Below are 11441 nucleotides of genomic sequence, written 5' to 3'. Positions count from 1 at the left end.
TGCTCTTTCACAAATGATTTTATTGGTTTTATTATCCTCAACAGAAAAAAAAGCAACACTATATATTTCTCAAAAGAAGGCATAAAAATATATTGTAACAGGAAAAAATAGATCTGTAGTGTCAAAAACTCCAGAACAATGGTAAGTGAAAGCTTCCTGAGCCTCTCCTACACACCTCTGCACTTCCAAATATAATAAACAGGGATTCATAAGTTCTGTTGTACTTGAAAGTATATTTGTATGTACTTAACAGACAGTTATTAAAGGACTGCTGCATAGCAAACCCGTAGAAAATACTTAATGAATGAAGAGAATAGACTTTACAAAGGAATGGAGGTTAGGACCATTTCCACTTTTGAGGAATAACATGATAATCAGATGGTTCAAAAACGGTACTTCTGCCTTCCCTCAAATTTTTTCTTCTCTCTAATCTACCCAAATAGTTATTAAACACCTTCAAAATCTTTCATTTTAAGATGATTTATTCATTCAATGGATGCTTATTATATTAACATATTAATAAATTTTAAAGAAACTTTGCAAAATGTGACTCTAGTATTGCAGCAACAAGAAAATTCAGGATCCAGGAATATTCTTCAAGTGGCCAAACACCATGGATACTTTTCTAGTCAAATTAGACTAGTACTTTCTTTTATATTTGACTGAGTTGATGATTCTTCCTTCTCAAAACGTTAGTCCAGTGGTTCATAATTTTACTCTGTGAAAAATTTCTTAAAGAACTTTATAAAATGCATGTAATCAGGCCCTACTCACAAAATTTCAATTCAGATTTGGGGAGAGACCTGAGTATGTGTATTTTTACAAATACCACCCCCCCATGCCTATCCTAAGTAACCGGAGTGCCATTTATTTGTGAGTCACCTATTTGTAAGAAACACAAATCTGTCTTCTAGCAAGACCACTCTGTTGGATTCTCAGTAAACCTTTACAACCAGTACTTCTTTGCTTAGTTTCAGAATCCTCTTTAACCATCAATCCTTATAATTTTTTCAAAGACTTTATTTATAGAGACAGAGAGAGGGAGAGAGAGAGAGAGAGAGAGAGGCGCAGACACAGAGAGAGAAGCAGGCACCATGCAAGAGCCTGACATGGGACTCAATCCAGAGTCTCCAGGATCACACCCTGGGCTGCAGGCGGCGCTAAACCGCTGCACCACCGGGGCTGCCCTCAATCCTTATATATTAGTATCTCTCTCAAGGTTCTTCATACTCTATGTATCTATATAGACCCTCTCCCTCAAAAAAGCTTTTCCAATGTCAGAGTTTAGCTTTATCTATATACTAGCTTTAATCTATATACTTGCTAACCTATGTACTAACTCCATTCCTGACTACTGTCTCAGACTCATCCAAGGGCCTGCTGGATATCTTTACCTGGATGTTGCAATGAGACTTCAAGACAATGGTGTCCTCAACCATACATTCTACAGATTAAGGACTAAGTGACTCTGCTCATGCTTCTCTATGCTTGGGGTCTACTCTCCTCTCCTGATTTAACTTAAGATCCATTGTAGGTGGTCTCTCCCAAAGGAAAGAACTTCTCAAACCCATTCTGCATTCCTCTTTACCTGGGCTGATGGAATTCTGAGCATACTTCTATCTATGCATATATTGGTAATTTCAGGAAAGATATAAAAGTAATTTGTATGTGAATGCCTAAGAATTCACATGAAGATGCAGACTATTTAACTCCAATACTTCCTCTACTCAGCTCCAACTTTCTTAACCATCAGCCAAAATTCTGGCTTGGCAGCGGAAAAGAGAATACGAGATTTCTGTGAAGTGTCCAAGAATTTAATCTGAGAGTGATTTAGAGGTGAAAATGAAATAGAAAACATGTGTAAAAAGAATAAAAATGTATTGCTGGCTACAATGACTACAATATGATGATAATGATGGATAATTAAACAAATATTTATTGAGTACCTACTAGTACTAGGTATGAGGCTCAAGGTACCAAATACTATAAATAGAACAATAAACCAAAAAAAAAAAAAACCTAGCCCTCATTGAGATTTCATTCTAATAAGTACAAATAAAACAAAAAAAATACTGTATATATTCATGCATGCAGATGTGTACTTAAAAATTCATAAAGTGAGCTTCCATTTCCAACAATGAGATACCAAGAGGGTTCAGAATTACCCCCCTACTGTAAACAACTAGGAAATAGAGCAAAGAAAGGAGGCAATTGTTTTTAAACTTAACAACAGGCTATGAAGGACTGTGATGCCAGGAGAAAGCAAACAAATGCAGTGAGACTCACAATGGATATGCCTATCTACTTGGAGGCAGTTTCACAGGGGAGATCCTGAAGATAACCCAGCAGCAGTCTGACAGAGGTAAAGCAGAAGATATCAAAACTCAGAAAGGCTGAATCAGCTAGCATTTGCTTGTCAGAGTACCAGAATGGCAGGATCTATGAAGTGAAATTGCTCCAGGAATTGGCATGGGACTTGACTTAAACACCTATTGGCTGCAGAAGTTGAATGTTCACAAGAGTAGGTAAAAATTAACTCCTGGGAAAAGAGCCGAGAAACTTTAATACAAAAAATCTCCAGAGTTCGAAAAGGGCCAGCAATGTCTACCATGTACAGTGGAGCGTATATTAAAAATCTATCAGGCGGACTTCTGCTTGCACCCAGACTAGAGACATGGTACAGTACACAGGACATACAGTAGAAACCTTAGAGTCTCAGGTCTTACTAGTAGGATTAAATTTATCCTAGTGAGAGGAAGACTAGATACTAGAATGTACTCGCCCCCTAAAAATCCACAGTCTGCCAAAATAAATTGTGCAATCTTTAAAGAAAAACAATTAAGTCTATCAAGCCACAACCTAAAATTCGCAAGTTCAACTAGCCAAGGAAAACTAATAGATATATGAAGAAGGAAGGAAAAATGACACATAATCAGAATAAAATCAGCCACTAGAAAGACACAGAGATGATGGAATTGGCAAGGAAAAAAGTCTAAAGAGCTATAATGAAAATACTTAAGGACTTAGAACATAAACACAATGCAGAAAGAAACAGAAGATAAAAACAATGATATTTCTATACATAAAAAATACAATGTGTGAAATAAAACTGTATGGAATTAACAGTAGATTCAATACTAGGGGAAAAATTCAATGAACGTGAAGACACATCAACGTAAGCAGCATAAACAGAAGCACCCAGCTAAAAAGGATTGAAAAATAATAAACACAGCTTATGTGACCAACAGGAGGATGTCAGGTGGTCTAATAAATGTGTTGGCTTCCAACCAATTTGAAGTAGCAGGAACTAGATTTACCTCTTGCCTGAAATAAACACACACACACACAAACACACACACACACACACACACACACACAAACACAAACTATATTAAAAGATTCTCAAGATTATTAAGTGACAGGAGACTAAAAACAGTGATCACAAAAAAACAAAACAAACGAGCTGAGTCCTACAATGGCCCAAGGTGATAGCCTAGAGAGAGCTCTCAGGGCATCGTCCAATAACAGGGAACCCAGCTGAGCCTCTCTGAATTTAGGAAATGGAGCTAGAAATCAAGGAAGCTATGGAGTTTATAGAGAAGGTACTGGAGAGTACCTGGTACTCTGGAGATTCTCAAGACGACTCCACTCACATCTTCAGTTTTCATATATGGAAACTACACCAAGCAAGGAGTCACCAGAGAAAAAGATCCCCAGTAAACACAAGAGGTGAGGAATAGTTTGTGTTCTCAGCAGATAGAGTGAAAGAGATCATGGTGTACAGGAACTTGGATAGAGTATTCAGAAGCATTTTACCTCTACCATAGGGAGAAATTTTTCAGAGACTACATGCTACTCTGGTCACATCCAACAATTTTAAAAGCAAGACACAATAGGATCAAACAGTTTTCAAGTGCCAGAAAAAATTCAAAAAGGGAATATAAGGGAAGGGAGAAGAAATGTGTGGGAAATATCAGAAAGGGAGACAGAACGTAAAGACTGCTAACTCTGGGAAACGAACTAGGGGTGGTAGAAGGGGAGGAGGGCGGGGGGTGGGAGTGAATGGGTGACGGGCACTGGGGGTTATTCTGTATGTTGGTAAATTGAACACCAATAAAAAATAAATTTAAAAAAAAGGAATATAAAAATATCCAGCCCCAACAACATAAAATTCACAACATTAATTCCAATTAAAAAATTACAAGGCTAGCAAAGAAGCAGGAGGCTATGACCTATGAGGAGAAAACTCAATCAATCAAACAGACTTCTCAAGAAAGACACAGATAGGGGATCCCTGGGTGGCTCAGCAGTTTAGTGCCTGCCTTTGGCCCAGGGTGCAATCCTGGGGCTCCCAGCATGGAGCCTGCCTCTCCCTCTGCCTGTATCTCTGCCTCTCTCTCTCTCTCTCTCTCTCTCTCTATCATAAATAAATAAAATCTTAAAAAAAAAGAAATGACACAGATAACAGAATTAATAGACAAGAACACTCAAACAGTTACTACAACTTTATCCTGTATGTTTAAGAAGCTAGGGGAAAAAAAAAAAAAAAAAAGAAGGTAGGGGAAAAACTGGTATGTTAAGTGAACACAGGAAAGATTTTTAAAATACCCAAACAGAATGTCCAAATTTGATGAAAACTCTAAAGTCAACAATTCCAAAAGTTCAATAAACTCAAAGCACAAGCAGAAAACTTATGGACACACATAGAAAACTACTATGGACAGACACCACAATCAAATTGCTTAAACCAGTGATAAAAAAATTTCTTAAAATCAGAGTAAAATTCAAAACAGCATGTAAGGAGGAATGAATTAAAGAATATCAGCAGATTTCATGTCAAAAGCAATGTAATCTAAAGAGAGTAGAGCAACATATTTTAAATACTTGAAGGAAAAACTATCAGCCTACAGTTGTATACTCAGTGAAAATAGCTTTCAAAAATGAAAGAGAGGGGATCCCTGGGTGGCTCAGCGGTTTGGCACCTGCCTTTGGCCCAGGGTGTGATCTTGGAGTCCTGAGATCGAGTCCTGTGTTGGGCTCCTGGCATGGAGCTTGCTTCTCTTCCTTCTCCTGTGTCTCTGCCTCTCTCTCTCTCTCTCTCTCTCTCTATCATGAATAAAAAAAAATGAAAGAGAAATCAAATTTTTTCAGGCATAATAGAATTGAAAGATTCATTACCAGCAGAACTTTCCTTCAGAAAATGTTAAAGGAAATCCTTCAAAGAGAAGTGAAAACACTGATCAAAGAAAAGAAGAGCCAAAGAAATGGTAATTACAGGGTATATACAGGTATAAGGTAAAAGATAGAAAACATTATACCTTATAACTTAAGTCTCCATAAAGGCTAGTGATTATTTAAAACAGAAATAATATATTATTTCATATGTTAACCTACAATATGTTATCAAGTCGTATGTACTAATTGAAGGTAGAAAGAAAGAATCTTTATTTTCTTATAAAGAAAATAAAGATTAAAATATTCAGCTTAAAGCAAACACTAAAACAACACAACAAAGATATATTAAATAAAAAATACTCGGGAAGCCCCGGTAGGTACAGCGGTTTAGTGCCGCCTGCAGCCCAGGGTGTGATCCTGGAGTCCTGGGATCGAGTCCCAAGTTGGGCTCCCAGCATGGAGTCTGCTTCTCCCTCTGCCTGTGTCTCTGCCTCTCACTCTCTATATGTCTATCATGAATAAATAAATAAATAAATCTTTAAAAAAAAAAGCCCTCTTTCAACAATGTGTAAAACAAGTACAGAGTAAATCAGTAAGTATATAAAACACAATTTACTTAATTGAAAATTACAGAACACTCTAACCACCAATAGCAGAATACATATTCTTCTCAAGTGTACACTTAGCCATACAGATAATTTTTGGTTCATACAACCAGTATCAATAAATCAAAAATAATTCAAGTCATAGAAACACATTCTTTGACTACAAATGAATTAAATTAGAAATCTATAGTAAAAAATACATGTAGAAAATCCTCACAAAACTAAATAACACATTTCTAAATGACCAATGGGTCAAAAAAGAAAACAAGATGAAATTGTAAGCTATGAAAGTATTAAAAATACAGTATTACAAAATTTGTAGGGTACAGCTAAAGCAGTTGGAGGAAAATTTACAGCACTAAACATCTGTATTAGAAAAGAACAAAGTGTAGGGATAGAGGGAACATTCCTCAACATCTTAAAAGCCATCTATGAAAAGCCCACAGCAAGTATAATTCTCAATGGGGAGCACTTGGAGCCTTTCCCCTAACATCAGGAACAAGATGGGATGTCCACTCTCACCACTGCTATTCAACATAGTACTGGAAGTCCTCGCCTCAGCAATCAGACAACAAAAAGACATTAAAGGCATTCAAATTGGCAAAGAAGAAGTCAAACTCTCCCTCTTCGCCGATGACATGATACTCTACGTAGAAAACCCAAAAGCCTCCACCCCAAGATTGCTAGAACTCATACAGAAATTTGGCAGCGTGGCAGGATACAAAATCAATGCCCAAAAGTCAGTGGCATTTCTATACACTAACAATGAGACTGAAGAAAGAGAAATTAAGGAGTCAATCCCATTGACAATTGCACCAAAAAGCATAAGATACCTAGGAATAAACCTAACCAAAAGGTAAAGGATCTATACCCTAAAAACTATAGAACACTTCTGAAAGAAATTGAGGAACACACAAAGAGATGGAAAAATATTCCATGCTCATGGATTGGCAGAATTAATATTGTGAAAATGTCAATGTTACCCAGGGCAATGTACACGTTTAATGCAATCCCTATCAAAATACCATGGACTTTCCTCAGAGAGTTGGAACAAATTATTTTAAGATTAGTGTGGAATCAAAAAAGACCCCAAATAGCCAAGGGAATTTTAAAAAAGAAAACCTTATCTGGGGGCATCACAATGCCAGATTTCAGGTTGTACTACAAAGCTGTGGTCATCAAGACAGTGTGGTACTGGCACAAAAACAGACACATAGATCAATGGAACAGAATAGAGAATCCAGAAGTGGACCCTCAACTTTATGGTCAACTAATATTCGATAAAGAGGGAAAGACTATATATACACTGGAAGACAGACAGTCTCTTCAGTAAATGGTGCTGGGAAAATTGGACATCCACATGCAGAAGAATGAAACTAGACCACTCTCTTGCACCATACACAAAGATAAACTCAAAATGGATGAAAGATTTATTTTATTTTTTTATTTTTTTTTTGGAGATGAAAGATTTAAATGTGAGACAAGACTCCATCAAAATCCTAGAGTAGAACACAGGCAACACCCTTTTTGGTTTTTTTGTTTTGTTTTGTTTTTTGTTTTTGTTTTTGTTTTTGTTTTTGCAACACCCTTTTTGAACTCGGCCACAGTAACTTCTTGCAAGATACATCCACGAAGGCAAAAGAAACAAAAGCAAAAATGAACTATTGGGACTTCATCAAGATAAGAAGCTTTTGCACAGCAAAGGATATAGTCAACAAAACTAAAAGTCAACCTACAGAATGGGAGAAAATATTTGCAAATGACGTATCAGATAAAGGGCTAGTTTCCAAGATCTATAAAGAACTTATTAAACTCAACACCATAGAAACAAACAATCCAATCATGAAATGGGCAAAAGACATGAACAGAAATCTCACAGAGGAAGACATAGACATGGCCAACAAGCACATGAGAAAATGCTCCGCATCACTTGCCATCAAGGAAACACAAATCAAAACCACGAGATACCACCTCACACCAGTGAGAATGGGGAAAATTAACAAGGTAGGAAACCACAAATGTTGGAGAGGATGTGAAGAAAGGGGAACCCTCTTACACTGTTGGTTGGAATGTGAAATGGTGCAGCCACTCGAAAACTGTGTGGAGGTTCCTCAAAGAGTTAAAAATAGATCTGCCCTACGACCCAGCAATTGCACTGCTGGGGATTTACCCCAAAGATGCAGATGCAATGAAATGCCGGGACACCTGCACCCCAATGTTTCTACAGCAATGTCCACAATAGCCAAACTGTGGAAGGAGCCTCGGTGTCCATCGAAAGATGAATGGATAAAGATGTGGTCTATGTATACAATGGAATATTACTCAGCCATTAAAAATGACAAATACCCGCCATTTGCTTCGACGTGGATGGAACTGGAGGGTATTATGCTGAGTGAAATAAGTCAATCGGAGAAGGACAAACATTATATGGTCTCATTCATTTGGGGAATATAAATAATAGTGAAAGGGAATAGAGGGGAAGGGAGAAGAAATGGGTGGGAAATATCAGAAAGGGAGACAGAACATGAGAGACTCCTAACTCTGGGAAACGAACTAGGGGTGGTGGAAGGGGAGGAGGGCTGGGGTTGAGGGTGACTGGGTGGCGGGCACTGAGGTGGGCAGTTGAGGGGATGAGCACTGGGTGTTATTCTGTATGTTGGCAAATTGAACACCAATAAAAAATAAATTTAGGGATCCCTGGGTGGTGCAGCGGTTTGGCGCCTGCCTTTGGCCCAGGGCGCGATCCTGGAGACCCGGGATCGAATCCCACATCAGGCTCCCAGTGCATGGAGCCTGCTTCTCCTTCTGCCTGTGTGTCTGCCTCTCTCTCTCTCTCTGTGACTATCATAAATAAATAAAAAAAAAACTTAAAAATAAATAAATAAATTTATTATTAAAAAAAACAAAAGAACAAAGCTTTCCAATTTATGTCTTCAGCTTTCATCTTAAGAAAATGAGAGAGTAAATTAAAACCAAAGTAAGCAGAAAACAGGAAATAACAAAATAGGAACAATAATAGTGCAAATCAATGAAACCAAATGCTTGTTGTTTTAAAGATCAATAAAATTAATAAACTTCCATTCCAGATAGATTAGAGAAAAAAGAAAGAAGACACAAACTAGCAACATGTACAAGATGATAAAGGTGACATCACTATAAACTTTACAGATATTTAGAGGATAATAATGGAAATAGTATAAACAACTTTATACCAGTAAGTTTAACAACTCAGATGTAAAAAATAAATTTCTTATAAGACACAACATACCAAAGCTCACACAAGAAGACATAGATAATCTGAGCAGCCCTGTATCTGTTAAGCAAATTGAATTTGTAGTTAAACATCTTCCCATAAGGAAAACTCCAGGTTTAGATGGCTTTACCACAGAATTCCACCAAACACTGAAAGAAATAATACCAAGTCTATATAAAATTTTTCAGGAAATTAAACATGAGGAAACATTTACCAATTCATTGTATGAGGCCAGCTATACCCAAATACCAAAATGAGACAGATACTACAAGAAAAGAAAACTACAAACCAAAGCCCTCCATATACATAGATGCAAACATTCTTAACAAGATTTTACCAAACCAAATCCAAGAATATATAAAAAGGATAATACATCATGACCAAATGGGGTTCATCCTGGGAAAACAAGGATGATTTAACATTTGAAAATTGTTAATGCATCATACTTAATTATCATCACTTAATTCATTATATTAACAGTAAACAATGAAAACAACATGATCATTGCAAGAGATACAGAAAAAGCATTTGACAAAATACAGCATCCATTCCTGTAAAACACACACACACATACACACACACACACACACACACACACACAAACAACAAACAGAAACTTTTCAAATGAGGAACAGAACTACCTCAGCTTGTAAAGGGTATCTAGGAAAAACTGCTATTATCATATTCAATGGTAGAAGACTGAATGCTTCATTCCTAAGATCAAGAACAAACCTGGATGACTGCTCTCACCCACTTTTAATCAAGATTGTGCTAGGGATTCTCTTTTTTTTTTAAGATTTTTTATTTATTTATTCAGAGAGAGAGAGAGAGAGGCAAAGACACAGGCAGAGGGAGAAGGCAGGCTCCATGCAGAAAGCCCGACGTGGGACTCCGATCCCAGGTCTCCAGGATCACACCCCAGGCTGCAGGCGACACTAAACCACTGCACCACCAGGGCTGCCCTGTGCTAGGGATTCTAAGGAGCACAATCAAACAAGACAGAAAAGAAAAGAAAAAAAAAAAGCATCCAGATTGGAAGGAAAAAACAAACTATTTTTACATGCAGATATTATGATAGTTTGGGTAGAAAACCCTCAGAATACAGAAAAAAAGGTAATAAAACTAATGAATTAGTTCAGCAAGGTAACAAGATAAAGACCAAATTACAATATTGTAAAAAGTTTGTAACATACAATACAAAAGCAACTGGATCTCTAAATATCATTGTAATTAGAATCAACATTTAAAAACAATACTATTTCCAAAACATTAAAAATGTAAACTACTTAGGACAATAAATCTGACAAAAGATGGGCAAGACCTGTACACTGAAAACTATAAACATCACTGACAGAAATTAAAGAAGACTTAAATAAATAGAGACATTTAGTTGTACATGGATTGGAAGATTCAATACTTTTAAAATGTTAATTCTCCCCAAATTGATCTATAGATTTAATTCAATTCCAATCAAAATCCCAGCAGCTCCTTGGAGAAATTGACATGATTTCTAACGTTCATACGGAAATACAAAGAACATAGGATAAACAAACAACTATGAAAAAAAGAAAATCAGGGCACATAATTTACCTAAATTCAAGACATTATAAAGCTACAAGAGAAAGCAATATAGTATTGCAATCAAACACACTGAGATCCAAAGGCATAGAATAGAGCCTCAAACTATATTCACATAAATGTTATAAGCTGTTTTCAACAAAGGTGCAAAGGCAACTCAGTGAGGGAAAGAAAAATCTTTTCAATAAGCAATGCTGAAACAAATGAAGATCCATTTAAAAAAAAAAGAAGAAATAAAAAGAACTTCCATCCATACCTCATACCATATACAAAAATCAACTCAAAATGAGTCCTCGACCTAAATATAAGACCCAAAACATTTTAAAACTTCTAAGGAGAAAACATGAGAAAATTTTTGTGACCCTGAGTTATGTTAAGACTTCAATAATAAGGTACAAAAAGCATGATCCATAAAATAAAACCTGGACTTAAAATCTGCTCTTCAAAGGCACCATTAGGGAAGCCTAGTAGCTGAGGGGTTGAGCATCTGCCTTTAGCTCAGGTCATGATTCCCGGGGTCAGGCCTGGGATTGAGTCCCACGTCGGGCTCCCTGTAGGGAGCCTGCTTCTCCCTCTGCCTATGTCTCTGCCTCTCTCTCTGTGTCTCTCATAAATAAATAAATAAAATCTAAAAAAAAAGAAAAAGAAAAAGAAATGCACCATTAAAAGAATGAAAAGATTAGCTATATTCTACAAGAAAATATTTGCAAATCACATGCCTGATTAGGTACTTGTATCCAGAATATTCAAAGAACTTTCAAAATTTAATAATAATAAAATAAACAACTGAATTTTTATAATAGGCCAATGATTTGAACACTTTACCAAAG

At 36.6% G+C, this 11441-nt stretch overlaps 1 protein-coding gene across 20 annotated transcripts in view; it reads right to left on the bottom strand.

The window, feature by feature from the left end:
* The window catches only part of ARHGAP28 (Rho GTPase activating protein 28), a 258329-nt gene that overhangs the window by 115245 nt on the left and 131643 nt on the right, over nt 1–11441 (bottom strand). The window lies entirely within an intron of this gene.

This window comes from Canis lupus, chromosome 7 (assembly GCF_003254725.2).
Source record: "Canis lupus dingo isolate Sandy chromosome 7, ASM325472v2, whole genome shotgun sequence".
Taxonomy (NCBI): domain Eukaryota; kingdom Metazoa; phylum Chordata; class Mammalia; order Carnivora; family Canidae; genus Canis; species Canis lupus.
This window is presented reverse-complemented; position numbering and strand designations above follow the sequence as displayed.